The following is a 15,794-nucleotide window of genomic DNA, read 5'->3' on the forward strand; positions in this document are numbered from 1 at the left end:
AACTTCACAAACCACTTTTGACATGTTCGATCAGTCACAGCACCCTCTCCATACACTGCACAAATCTTTTTGTGTGTTTCAGTTGCGTTTTTACCTTTCTTGAAATAATAAAGCATAATGTTTCAAAAATATTGTTTTTTTCCTCCATCTTCAATATTAAAATGGCTACACAAAAATTCACCAACTTTGAGAAGTCTTTGTTAATGCACACTGATATGACAGATGTCACATACAATCGAATAAAATTGTTTTGAATGATGTTAAAGACAACCAAGTGCTACTAGAACCATCTTACAGAAAAAACTGAATGAACCTTTTGGCCTACCCAATAGCTTAGGGTCAGTTCAACCATGGCTTGACCACCATACTGTGCTCAGTGGTAGGTATGTCTCAGAAGCATCTGAGAGGGCATCTGAGAAATTATATCAAACTAGAAGCATCATGAAAATTCACTTGGAAACTCATTTTAGTATCAATGGTGTGCACTCTTTGTGGGTATTGTTTGAAAACCGTTCTACAGTGGAAAATAAGAATTGGTTTTGAGGGTAGATTATACCATGTTGTAACTATATGACCTTGGGCATAGCATTTGTTTATAACCATAAATGTTTATTTTAAATTTACACAGTACTTCTTCCTGTGTGGAGGAATACATTCCTAATAAATCAACCTTCCTGAAGTGACAAAAATAAACTCTGGGCCAAATGCAATAAAACAACTACCCAAAGTCTCTGGGGAACAAACAAAAGCAATTATATTCTATAGGGGAATCTAAACTTTGAGAAAGTGATCAAATGGGGTAGGTTTCCCATTTTTATTACTTTGAACTGAGGGAAACCAAAATTGTGGCACAGCACAGGATAGAGAAAATTCTTATGAAGGACTGCTGTCTTTCTGGCTAGAAAGACTAGGGGAAGGAGCTCAGGGTATAGGGCTTCCAAAGACTGAGGGGGGACCCAAAAATAAAAATCCAGAGAAGAATCCACATTTTGTGTAAAAACTCTGCCAAGTCACTAGCTGAACCACACAGTTTGCAATCAGTCTTAACTGAGATCTTAGCTGCCTCCCACAGCAGGCATGACAGCTTGAAATTTGACTCTAACCAAATTTGAGTAATCTTCTGGTAACTATTAGTAATAATTTGAGTCTAGCCAAGTTAATTGGTGACTAAAATATTCAACACTGTTAAGAGGCATATAAGAGAATACAGAGCTCTACAATACAACATTTACCATGTGCAGGAAACAAGCCAATATTAATCTACATATAAAAAGCCATAAAAGTATGAGCCACTCTCAGAAATAAAGGTGGCAATTCCAAGATCACCTGTATGTTAGAATTATTAGACGAGGACTTCAGAGCAGCTGTTAAAACTGTGTTTGGTGAGTTAAAGAAAATACAATGAATGAAAATGTAGGTGGTATTAGCAGAGATTAGAAATGTAAGATAAAACTAAATGATAATTTCAATGGAAAAACACAAATTTTGAAATAAGAGTTATATGGAGTCAAGAGCAAATGGAGATGATATAAGAAGAACTGAGTGGGGAGAAGGGGAAGATGGCAGAAGAGTAAGATGCAGAGATCACCTTCTTCCACACAGATACATCAGAAATACACCTACCCGTGGAACAACTCCTACAGAACACCTATTGAACGCTGGCAGAAGACCTCAGACTTCCCAAAAGGCAAGAAACTCCCCACGTACCAGGGTAGGGCAAAAGAAAAAAGGAAAAACAGAGACAAAAGAATAGGGAGGGGACCTGCACCAGTGGGAGGGAGCTGTGAAGGAGGAAAGGTTCCCACACACTAGGAAGCCCCTTCGCAGGTGGAGACTGTGGGTGCCGGAGTGGGGAGGCTTCGTAGCTGTGGAGGAGAGCACAGCAACAGGAGTGCGGACGGCAAAGCAGAGAGATTCCCGCACAGAGGATCAGTGCCGACCGGCACTCACCAGCCCGAGAGGCTTGTATGCTCACCTGCCGGGGCAGGCAGGGCTGGGAGCTGAGGCTCGGGCTTCGGTTGTATCCCAGGGAGAGGACTGGGATTGGCTGCATGATCACAGGCTGAAGGGGGCTAGTGTGCCACAGCTAGCCGGGAGGGAGTCTGGGAAAATGTCTGGAGCTGCCTAGGAGGCAAGAGACTTTTTCTTCCCTCTTTGTTTCCTGGTGCACAAGGAGAGGGGATTAAGAGCACTGCTTAAAGCAGCTCCAGAGATGGGCGCGAGCCGCGGCTAACAGCGCGGACCCCAGAGACGGGCATGAGACTCAAAGACTGCTGCTGCCACCACCAAGAAGCCTGTGTGTGAACACAGGTCACTATCAACACCTGCATTCCAGGGAGCCTGTGCAGCCCAGCATTGCCAGGGTCCCAGGATCCAGGGACACCTTCCCCAGGAGAACGCACGGTGTGTCTCAGGCTGGTGCAATGTCCCACCTGCCTCTGCCGCTGCAGGCTCGCCCCACATCGTAATCCTCCAGATCCCCCACCTGAGTGATTCAGAGCCACAGAATCAGCTGCTCCTTTAAACCCATCCTGTCTGAGCAAAGAACAGACACCCTCAGGCAACCTACACACAGAGTCGGGGACAAATTCAAAGCTGAGCCCCGGGAAATGTGCAAACAAAGTACAGAAAGGGAAATCTCTCCCAGCAGCCTCAGGAGCAGCGGATTAAATCTCCACAATCAACTTGATGTACCCTGCATCTGTGGAATACCTGAAGAGACAACGAATGATCCCAAATTGAGGAGGTGGATTTTCAGAGCAAGATTTATTATTTTTTCCACTTTTCCTATTTTTGTGATTGTGTATGTGTATACTTCTGTGGAAGATTTTGTCTGTATAGATTTGCTTTCACCATTTGACCTAGGGTTCTATCTCTCCATTTTTTTTATTTTTTTAAAAAATATTTTCTTAATAATTATTCTTTATTTTAATTTTTTTTTATTTTATCTTACTTTATTTTAATTTATTTTATCCTCTTCCTTCCTTCCTTCCTGTCTTTCTTTCTACTTTTTCTCACCTTTATTCTGAGCCTTGTGGATGAAAGCCTTTTGATGCTACAGCAAAGTGTCAGTGCTGTGCCTCTGAGGTGGGAGAGCCAACTTCAGAATACTGGTCCACAAGAGACCTCCCAGCTCGACGAAATAGCAAATGGCAAAAATCTCCCAGATATCTCCATCTCAACACCAAGACCCAGCTTCACTCAACGACCAGCAAGCTACAGTGCTGGACACACTATGCCAAACAACAAGCAAGACAGGAACACAACCCCACCCATTAGCAGAGACGCTGCCTAAAATCATTAAGTCCACAGACACCCCAAAACACACCATCAGACGTGGATCTGTCCACCAGAAGGGCAGATCCAGGCTCCTCCACCAGAACACAGACACTAGTCCCATCCACCAGGAAGCCTACACAACACACTGAACCAAACTTAGCCACTGGGTACAGACACCACAAGCAACAGGAATTATGAACCTGCAGCCTGCGAAAAGGAGACCACAAACACAGTAAGATAAGCAAAATGAGAAGACAGAAAAACACACAGCAGATGAAGGAGCAAGATAAAAACCCACCAGACCTAACAAATGAAGAGGAAATAGGCAGTCTACCTGAAAAAGAATTCAGAATAATGATAGTAAAGATGATCTAAAATCTTAGAAATAGAATAGAAAAAAATGTAAGAAACATTCAACAAGGACCTAGAAGAACTAAAGATGACACAAGCAATGATGAACAACACAATAAATGAAATTAAAAATACTCTAGAAGGGATCAATAGCAGAATAACTGAGGCAGAGGAATGGATAACTGACCTGGAAGATAAAATAGGGGAAAAAACTACTGCAGAAAAGAATAAAGAAAAAAGAATGAAAAGAACTGAGGGCAGTCTCAGAGACCTCTGGGATAACATTAAATGCACCAACATTTGAATTATAGGGGTACCAGAACAAGAAGAGAAAAAGAAAGGGACTGAGAAAATATTTGAAGAGATTATAGTTGAAAATTTCCCTAATATGAGGAAGGAAGTAGTTAATCAAGTCCAGGAAGCACAGAGAGTCCCAAAGAGGATAAATCCAAGAAGAAACACGCCAAGACACATATTAATCAAACTGTCAAAAATTAAATACAAAGAAAACCATATTAAAAGAAACAAGGGAAAAACAACAAATAACACACAAGGGAATGCCCATAAGGTTAACAGCTGAACTTACAGCATGAACTCTGCAAGACAGAAGGGAGTGGCAGGATATATTTAAAGTGATGAAGGAGAAAAATCTACAACCAAGAATACTCTACCCAGCAAGGATCTCATTCAGATTTGATGGAGAAATTAAAACCTTTACAGACAAGCAAAAGCTGAGAGTTCAGCACTACCAAACAAGCTTTAAAACAAATGCTAAAGGATCTTCTCTAGGCAAGAAAAACAAGAGAAGGAAAAGACCTACAATAACAAATGCAAAATAATTAAGAAAATGGGAATGGGAACATACATATTGATAATTACCTTAAATGTAAATGGATTAAATACTCCCACCAAAATACACAGAGTGGCTGAATGGATACAAAAACAAAACCCATATATATGTCATCTACAAGAGACCCATTTCAGACCTAGAGACACATACAGACTGAAAGTGAGGGGTTAGAAAAAGATATTCCACGCAAATGGAAAGCAAAAGAAAGCTGGAGTAGCAATTTTCATATCAGAAAAAATAGACTTTAAAATAAAGAATATTAGAAGAGACAAAGAAAGACACTACACAATGATCAAGGGACCAATCCAAGAAGAAGATATAACAATTGTAAATATTTATGAACCCAACATAGGAGCACCTGAATACATAAGGCAAATACTAACAGCCATGAAAGGGGAAATCGACAGTAACACATTCATAGTAGGGGACTTTAACACCCCACTTTCACCAATGGACAGATCATCCAAAATGAAAATAAAGGAGGAATCACATGCTTTAAAAGGTATATAAAACAAGATGGACTTAATTGATATTTATAGGACATTCCATAATAAAACAACAGGATACACATTTTCCTCAAGTGCTCATGGAACATTCTCCAGGATAGATCATATCCTGGGTCACTAATCAAGCCTTGGTAAATTTAAGAAAATTGAAATTCTATCAAGTTTCTTTTCTGAAAACAATGTTATGAGACTAGATATCAATTACAGGAAAAGATCTGTAAAAAATACAAACACATGGAGGCTAAACAATATACTACCTAATAACGAAGTGATCACTGAAAAAATCAAAGAGGAAATTAAAAAATACCTAGAAACAAATTGGCAATGGAGAAATGATGAACCAAACCTATGGTATGCAGCAAAAGCAGTTCTAAGAGAGAATTTTATAGCAATACAATCCTACCTTAAGAAACAGGAAACATCTCGAATAAACAACCTAACCTTGAACCTAAAGCAATTAGAGAAAGAAGAACCAAAAGAACCCCAAAGTTAGCAGAAGGAAAGAAATCATAAAGATCAGATAAGAAATAAATGAAAAAGAAATGAAGGAAATGATAGCAAAGATCAATAAAACTAAAAGCTGGTTCTTTGAGAAGATAAACTAAATTGATAAATCATTAGCCAGACTCCTCAGGAAAAAAAGGGAGAAGACTCAAATAAATAGAATTAGAAATGAAAAAGGAGAAGTAACAACTGACACTGCAGAAATACAAAAGATCATGAGAGATTACTACAAGCAACACTATGCCAATAAAATGGACAACCTGGAAGAAATGGACAAATTCTTAAAAATGCACAACTTTCCAAGTCTAAATCAGGAAGAAACAGAAAATATGAACAGACCAATCACAAGCAATGAAATTGAAATGTGATTAAAAATCTTCCAACAAACAAACGCCCAGCACCAGAAGGTTTCACAGGGGAATTCTATCAAATGTTTGGGGAAGAGCTAACACCTAACCTTCTCAAGCTCTTCCAAAATATAGCAGAGGGAGGAACACACCCAAACTCATACTAAGAGGCCACCATCACCCTGATACCAAAACCAGACAAGGATGTCACAAAGAAAGAAAACTACAGCCCAATATCACTGATGAACATAGATGTAAAAATCTTCAGATAATACTAGAAAACAGAATCCAACAGCACATTAAAAGGATCATACACCATGATCAAGTGGCGTTTATTCCAGGAATACAAGGATTCTTCAATATATGCAAATCAATCGATTTGATACACAATATTAAAAAATTGAAGGAGAAAAACCATATGGTCATCTCAATAGATGCGGAGAAAGCTTTTGACAGAATTCAACACCCATTTATGATAAAAACCCTGCAGAAAGTAGGCATAAAGGGAACTTTCCTCAACATAATAAAGGCCATATATGACAAACCCACAGCCAACATCGTCCCCAGTGGTGCAAACCTGAAAGCATTTCCACTACGATCAGGGACAAGACAAGGTTGCCCACTCTCACCACTCTTAATCAACAGAGTTTTGGAAGTTTTAGCCACAGCAATCAGAGAAGAAAAGGAAAAAAAGGAATCTAAATTGGAAAGGGAGAAATAAAGCTGTCACTGTTTGCAGATGACATGATACTATACATAGAGATTCCTAAAGATGCTACCAGAAAACTCCTACAGCTAATCAATGAATTTGGTAAAGTAGCAGCATACAAAATTAATGCACAGAAATCTCTGGCATTCCTATACACTAATGATGAAAAATCTGAAAGTGTAATCAAGAAAATACTCCCCTTTACCACTGCAACCTAAAGAATAAAATATCTAGGAATAACCCTACCTAAGGGGACAATAGACGTGTATGCAGAAAATTGTAAGACACTGATGAAAGAAATTAAAGATGATACAAATAGATAGAGAGATATACCATGTTCTTGGATTGGAAGAATCACCATTGAGAAAATGACTCTACTACCCAAAGCAATCTACAGATTCAATGCAATTCCTATCAAACTACCACTGGCATTTTTCATAGAAATAGAACAAAAAATTTCACAATTTTTATGGACACACAAAAGACCCTGAATAGCCAAAGCAATCTTGAGGACGAAAAACAGAGCTGGAGGAATCAGGCTCCCTGACTTCAGACTATACTACAAAGCTACAGTAATCAAGACAGTATGGTACTGGCACCAAAACAGAAATATAGATCAATGGAACAGGATAGAAATCCCAGAGATAAACCCATGCAATATGGTCAACTTATCTTTGATATAGGTGGCAGGAATATATAGTGGGGAAATGACAGACTCTTCAATAAGCTGTGATGGTAAAACTGGACAGATACATGTGAAAGTATGATATTAGAACACTCCCTTACCCCATACATAAAAATAAGCTCAAAATGGATTAAAGACCTAAATGTAAGGCCAGAAACTATAAAATTCTTAGAGGAAAACATAGGCAGAACACTCTATGACGTAAATCACAGCAAGATCCCTTTTGACCCACCTCCTAGAGAAATGGAAATAAAAATAAACAAATGGGACCTAATGAAACTTCAAAGCTTTTGCACAGCAAAGGAAACCACAAACAATCCCAAAAGACAACTCTCAGAATGGGATAAATTATTTGCAAATGAAGCAACTGACAAAGGATTAATCTCCAAAATTTACAAGCAGCTCATGCAGGTCAATAACAAAAAAACAAACAACCCAATCCAAAAATGCGCAGAAGACCTAAATAGACATTTCTCCAAAGAAGACATACAGACCGCCAACAAACACATGGAAGAATGCTCAACATCATTAATCATTAGAGAAATGCAAATCAAAACTACCATGAGATATCATCTCACACCGGTCAGAATGGTCATCATCAAAAAATCTAGAAACAGTAAATGCTGGAGAGGGTGTGGAGAAAAGAGAACACTTTTGCACTGCTGGTGGGAATGTGAATTGGTACAGCCACTATGGAGAACAGTATGGAGGTTCCTTAAAAATCTACAAATAGAACTACCATATGACCCAGCAATCCCACTACTGGGCATATACCCTGAGAATACCATAGTTCAAAAAGAGTCATGTATCAAAATGTTTATTGTAGCTCTATTTACAATCGCCAGGAGATAGAAACAATGTAAGTGTCCATCATCGGATGAATGGATAAAGAAGATGTAGCACATATATACAATGGAATATTAGTCATAAAAAGAAACGAAATTGAGCTATTTGTAATGAGGTAGATGGACCTTGAGTCTGTCATACAGAGTGAAGTAAGTCAGAAAGAGAAAGACAAACACCGTATGCTAACACATATATATGGAATCTAGGAAAAACAAATGTTATGAAGAACCTAGATGTAAGACAGGAATAAAGACACAGACCTACTAGAGAGTGGACTTGAGGATATGGGGTAGGGGAAGGGTAAGCTGTGACAAAGTGAGAGAGTGGCATTGACATATATCCACTACCAAACGTAAAATAGATAGCTAGTCGGAAGCAGCCGCATAGCACAGGGAGATCAGCTCGGTGCTTTGTGACCACCTAGAGGGGTGGGATAGGGAGGGTGGAAGGGAGGGAGATGCAAGAGGGAAGAGTTATGGGAACATATGTATATATATAGCTGATTCAGTTTGTTATAAAGCAGAAACTAACACACCATTGTAAAGCAATTATACTCCACTAAAGATGTTAAAAAAAAAAAAAAGAAGAAGAACTGAGTGAACTTGCAGACATATCAATAGGAACATTCCAATCTGAAAAATAAGAAAAAAAAAAACAAATTTAAAAAATGAAGAGATTCTCAGTGACCTGTGGAAGAGCACTAAATTTTAACAGATGGGAATGAGAGTACTAGAAAGAGAAGAATGAGAAAATGGGACAGAAAATGTTATTTGAAGAAAAAATGGCTGAGAAGTTATGAAGTTTGGCAAAGGAAATCAAGTTTTAGATTCATTCACCACACCAGACCCCAGAGAAGATATAAATGAAGAAAACGTGTTTAAATACATACGAGTCAAACTTCAAGAAATGAAAGATAGAAAGAAATTGTGAAAGTAGCCAGTTGAAAATGACACCTTATATGTGGGGTAACAATTCAAATCTTGATATACTTCCATCAGAATTCATGAAGGCCAGAAGAGAGTAGAGCAGTATCATTAAAGTGCTGAAAGAAAAGCTGTCAGTTCTATATCCAGTAAAAATAACCTTCAAAATGGAGGTAAAATAAAGATATTCTCAGATAAAGGAATTCTGAAATAATTAATTGCTAGACTACATAAAAGCTATATAGGATTCTTTAGGCTGTAGAAAAATCATGCTCGAGGGAAACCCAGATCTTCCAGACTAAATGAAAAGTATCACAAGTATAAATAGGTGAATATCAAATACTATTTTTTCTCTTAATTTTTAAAAATATCTTAATTTCTTTAAAACACACCTTACTGTATATGTATGTGTAAGATTCTCTGAAGTGTACAACTTATGTAGATTAATATACATATTTATATGTATTAAATATGGTATAAAAGATTGAGGATAGCTGTGGTGATGTATGTATATGGTTGCAAGTTTTATATTTTCTGTGAGGTGGAAAAATATTAACTCCAAATACATGGTGAAAAGTTTGTTATGCATATCACAGTCCTTAGGACAACCACTAAAAAATACAAATAAGAATAGCTAAAAGGCCAATAGAGAAAATAAAATGACTCTCTAAAAGATATTTACATTAAAAAATTCATAAATCAAAAAAAGAAAAAGACAGGAAAAGGAAATAGGACAAAAACTAGAAGAGACAAATCAGAAAAAATAAGAATAAAAGAATATAGTTAAACCCTACAATTTCAATAATTGCATTACATGTTGATAGGCTAAGTGCTCCAACTGAAAGACAACGATTTTCAAAATGCATTAAAAAAAGCAAACCAAACTACAAGAGGCACACTATAAATGTAAAGACACAAAAATGTTGAAAGTAAATGGATGCAAATGGTTATACCAGGCAAATAATAAGCATATGAAGGCTGAAATTGCTATATTAGTATCGGTAAAATAGACTTCAGAATAAGAAATTTTACCCTAAAAGATAGCTATTTCAAAAAGATAAAAGGGTCTATTCATCAGGAATAAATAACTATCATACACATGAATAGGATGAATAAGAAAGGCTCAAAGTACATAAAGCAAAAACTGACAGACAATTGGACAATTGGACAAATAGGCAATCAAACCATTGTAGTAAGAGGTTTGACCACCCTTTTCTCAGAAATTTATAGTAAAAAGAAACAAAAAATCAGTAAAGACATAGAGGTTCTGAACAACACTATCAAACACCTTGACACTTATATTTATATAATAGACTATGCAAAATCTTCTGACAACATATTCTTTCAAGTGCTCATTGTGCATTCACCAAGAGAGACCATATACTACTGGTTCATAAAACAGTCTCTATAAATTTTTTTAAACATATTTATTGTGGTATAATTGCTTTACAATGGTGTGTTACTTGCCGCTTTATAACAAAGTGAATCAGTTATACATATACATATGTTCCCATATTTCTTCTCTATTGTGTCTCCCTCCCTCCCACCCTCCCTATACCACACTTCCAGGCGGTCACAAAGCACCGAGCTGATCTCCCTGTGCTATGCGGCTGCTTCCCACTAGCTATCTCCCTTATGGTTGGTAGTGTAGATATGTCCATGCCTCTCTCTCGCTTTGTCACAGCTCACCCTTTCCCCTCCCCAAATCCTCAAGTCCATTCTCTAGTAGGTCTGTGTCTTTATTCCTATCTTACCCCTAGGTTCTTCATGACATTTTTTTCCCTTAAATTCCATATATATGTGTTAGCATACAGTATTTGTCTTACTCTTTCTGACTTACTTCACTCTGTATGACAGAGTCCAGGTCTATCCACCTCCTTACAAATAGCTCAATTTCGTTTCTTTTTATGGCTGAGTAATATGCCATTGTATATATGTGCCACTTCTTTTTTATCCATTCATCCGATGACAGGCACATAGGTTGTTTCCATCTCCAGACTATTGTAAATAGAGCTGCAATGAACATTTTGGTACATTACTCTTTTTCAATTATGGTTTTCTCAGGGTATATGCCCAGTAGTGGGATTGCTGGGTCATATGGTAGTTCTATTTGTAGTTTTTTAAGGAACCTCCATACTGTTCTCCATAGTGCCTGTACCAATTCACATTCCCACCAGCAGTGCAAGAGTGTTCCCTTTTCTCCACATGCTCTCCAGCATTTACTGTTTCTAGAATTTTTGATGATGGCCATTCTGACTGGTGTGAGGTGATATCTCATTGTAGTTTTGATTTGCATTTCTCTAATGATTAATGATGTTGAGCGTTCTTTCACATGTTTGCTGGCAGTCTGTATACCTTCTTTGGAGAAATGTCTATTTAGGTCTTCTGCCCATTTTTGAATTGGGTTGTTTGTTTTATTTTTTATTAAGTTGCATGAGCTGCTTATAAATTTTGGAGATTAATCCTTTGTCAATTGCCTCATATGCAAATATTTTCTCCCATTGTGAGGGTTGCCTTTTGGGCCTGTTTATGGTTTCCTTTGCTGTGCAAAAGCTTTGAAGTTTCATTAGTTCCCATTTGTTTATTTTTGTTTTTATTTCCATTTATCTAGGAGGTGGGTCGAAAAGGATCTTGCTGTGATTTATGTCATAGAGTGTTCTGCCTATGTTTTCCTCTAAGAGTTTGAAAGTTTCTGGCCTTACATTTAGGTCTTTAATCCATTTTGAGCTTATTTTTGTGTATGGTGTTAGGGAGTGATGTAATCTCATACATTTACATGTACCTATCCAGTTTCCCCAGCACCACTTATTGAAGAGGCTGTCCTTTCTCCACTGTACATTCCTGCCTCCTTTATCAAAAATAAGGTGACCATTTGTGCGTGGGTTTATCTCTGGGTTTTCTATCCTGTTCCATTGATCTATCTTTCTGTTTTTGTGCCACTACCATACTGTTTTGATTACTGTAGCTTTGTAGTATAATGTGAAGTCAGGGAGCCTGATTCCTCCAGCTCCGGTTTTCGTTCTCAAGATTGCTTTAGCTATTCGTGGTCTTTTGTGTTTACATACAAATTGTGAAAATTTTTGTTCTATTTCTGTGAAAAATGCCAGTGGTAGTTTGATAGGGATTGCATTGAATCTGTAGATTGCTTTAGGTAGTAGAGCCATTTTCACAATATTGATTCTTCCAATCCAAGAACATGGTATATCTCTCCATCTATTTGTATCATCTTTAATTTCTTTCATCAGTGTCTTACAATTTTCTGCATACAGGTCTTTTGTCTCCTTAGGTAGGTTTATTCCTAGATATTTTGTTCTTTTTGTTGCAATGGTAAATGGGAGTGTTTTCTTGATTTCGCTTTCAGATTTTTCATCATTAGTGTATAGGAATGCCAGAGATTTCTGTGCATTAATTTTGTATCCTGCAACTTTACCAAATTCATTGATTAGCTCTAGTAGTTTTCTGGTAACATCTTTAGGAATCTCTATGTATAGTATCATGTCATCTGCAAACAGTGACAGCTTTACTTCTTCTTTTCTGATTTGGATTCCTTTAATTTCCTTTCCTTCTCTGATTGCTGTGGCTAAAACTTCCAAAACTATGTTGAATAAGAGTGGTGAGTGTGGGCAACCTTGTCTTGTTCCTGATCTTAGTGGAAATGCTTTCAGTTTTTCACCATTGAGGATGATGTTGGCTGTGGGTTTGTCATATATGGCCTCTATTATGTTGAGGAAAGTTCCCTCTATGCCTACATTCTGCAGGGTTTTTATTATAAATGGGTGTTGAAATTTGTCGAAAGCTTTCTCTGCATCTATTGAGATGATCATATGGTGTTTCTCTTTCAATTTGTTAATATGGTTTATCACATTGATTGATTTGTGTATATTGAAGAATTCTTGCATTCCTGGAATAAACCCCACTTGATCATGGTATATGATCCTTTTAAGGTGCTCTTGGATTCTGTTTGCTAGTATTTTCTTGAGGATTTTTGCATCTATGTTCATCAGTGATATTAGGCTGTAGTTTTCTTTCTTTGTGACATCTTTTTCTGGTTTTGGTATCAAGGTGATCGTGGCCTTGTAGAAGGAATTTGCGAGTGTTCCTCCCTCTGCTATATTTTGGAAGAGTTTGAGAAGGATATGTGTTAGCTCTTCTCTAAATGTTTGAAAGAATTCGCCTGTGAATACATCTGGTCCTGGGCTTTTGTTGGTTGGAAAATTTTTAATGACATTTTCAATTTCAGTGCTTGTGATTGGTCTGTTCATATTTTCTATATCTTCCTGATTCAGTCTTGGCAGGTTGTGCATTTCTAAGAATTTGTCCATTTCTTCCAGGTTGTCCATTTTTTTGGCATAGAGTTGCTTGTAGTAATCTCTCATGATGTTTTGTGTTTCTGCAGTGTCAGTTGTTATTTCTCCTTTTTCATTTCTAATTCTATTGATTTGAGTCTTCTCCCGTTTTTCTTGATGAGTCTGGCTAATGGTTTATCTATTTTGTTTATCTTATCAAAGAACCAGCTTTTAGTTTTATTGATCTTTGCTATCATTTCCTTCATTTCTTTTTCATTTATTTCTGATCTGATTTTTATGATTTCTTTCCTTCTGCTAACTTTGGGAGTTTTTTGTTCTTCTTTTTCTAATTGCTTTAGGTTCAAGGTTAGGTTGTTTATTCGAGATGTTTCTGTTTCTGAAGGTGGGCTTGTATTGCTATAAACTTCCCTCTTAGAACTGCTTTTGCTGCATCCCATACGTTTTGGGTCATCGTGTCTCCATTGTCATTTGTTTCTAGGTATTTTGTGATTTCCTCTTTGAGTTCTTCAGTGATCACTTCATTATTAAGTACTGTATTGTTTTGCCTCCATGTGTTTGTATTTTTTACAGATCTTTTCCTGTAATTGATATCTAGTCTCATATTATTGTGGTCAGAAAAGATACTTGATACAATTTCAATTTTCTTAAATTTACCAAGGCTTGATTTGTGAACCAAGATATGATCTATCCTTGAGAATGTTCCATGAGCACTTGAGAAAAATGTGTATTCTGTTGTTTTTGGATGGAATGTCCTATAAATATCAATTAAGTCCATCTTGGTTAATGTATCATTTAAAGCCTGTGTTTCCTTATTTATTTTCATTTTGGATGATCTGTCCATTGGTGAAAGTGGGGTGTTAAAGTCCCCTACTATGAATGTGTTACTGTCGATTTCCCCTTTTATGGCTTTTAGTATTGCTTTATGTATTGAGGTGCTCCTATGTTAGGTGCATAAATATTTACAATTGTTATATCTTCTTCTTGGATTGATCCCTTGATCATTATGTAGTGTCCTTCTTTGTCTCTTCTAATAGTCTTTATTTTAAAGTCTATTTAGTCTGATATGAGAATTGCTACTCCAGCTTTCTTTTGATTTCCATTTGCATGGAATATCTTTATCCATCCCTTACTTTCATTCTGTCTGTGTCTCTAGGTCTGAAGTGGGCCTCTTGTAGATAGCATATATATGGGTCTTGTTTTTGTATCCATTCAGCCAATCTGTGTCTTTTGGTGGAGCATTTAGTCCATTTATATTTAAGGTAATTATTGATATGTATGTTCCTATTCCCATTTTCTAAAGTGTGTTGTGTTCGTTACTGTAGGTCTTTTCCTTCTCTTGTGTTTCTTGCCTAGAGAAGTTTCTTCAGCATTTGTTGTAAAGCTGCTTTGGTAGTGCTGAACTTTCTCAGCTTTTGTTTGTTTGTAAAGGTTTTATTTTCTCCATGAAATATGAATTATATCCTTGCTGGGTAGAGTAATCTCGGTTGCAGGTTTTTCTCCTTCATCACTTTAAATATGTCCTGCCACTCCCTTCTGTCTTGCAGAGTTTCTGCTGAAAGGTCAGCTGTTAATGTAATGGGGATTCCCTTGTGTGTTATTTGTTGTTTTTCCCTTGCTGCTTTTAATATGTTTTCTTTGTATTTAGTTTTTGACAGTTTGATTAATATGTGTCTTAGCTTGTTTCTCCTTGGATTTATCCTGGATGCGACTCTCTGTGCTTTCTGGAATTGCTTAACTATTTCCTTTTCCATATTAGGGAAATTTTCAACTATAATCTCTTCAAATATTTTCTCAGACCCTTTGTTTTCCTCTTCTTCTTCTGGAACCCCTATAATTCGATTGTTGGTGCATTTAATGTTGTTCCAGAGGTCTCTGAGGCTGTCCTCAGTTCTTTTCATTCTTCTTTCTTTATTCTGCTCTGCAGTAGTTATTTCCACTCTTTTATATTCCAGGTCACTTATCCGTTCTTCTGCCTCAGTTATTCTGCTATTGATCCCATCTAGAGTATTTTTAATTTCATTTATTTTGTTGTTCATCATTGCTTGTTTCATCTTTATTTCTTCTAGGTCTTTGTTAAATGTTTCTTGCATTTTCTCTATTCTATTTCCAAGATCTTGTATCATCTTTAGTATCATTATTCTGAATTCTTTTTCAGGTAGACTGCTTATTTCTTCTTCATTTGTCAGGTTTGGTGAGTTTTTATCTTGCTCCTTCATCTCCTCTGTGTTGTTCTGTCTTCTCATTTTGCTTATCTTACTGTGTTTTGGGTCTCCTTTTTGCAGGCTGCAGGTTCATAGTTCCTCTTGTTTTTGGTGTCTGTCCCCAATGGTTAAAGTTGGTTCAGTGGGTTGTATAAGCGTCCTGGTGGAGGGGACTAGTGCCTGTGTTCTGGTGGATGAGGCTGGATCTTGTTTTTCTGGTGGACAAGTCCACGTCTGGTGGACTTGTGGGGTGTCTGTGGACTTATGATTTTAGTCAGTTTCTCTG

This window comes from Globicephala melas, chromosome X (genome assembly GCF_963455315.2).
Source record: "Globicephala melas chromosome X, mGloMel1.2, whole genome shotgun sequence".
Taxonomy (NCBI): Eukaryota; Metazoa; Chordata; class Mammalia; order Artiodactyla; family Delphinidae; genus Globicephala; species Globicephala melas.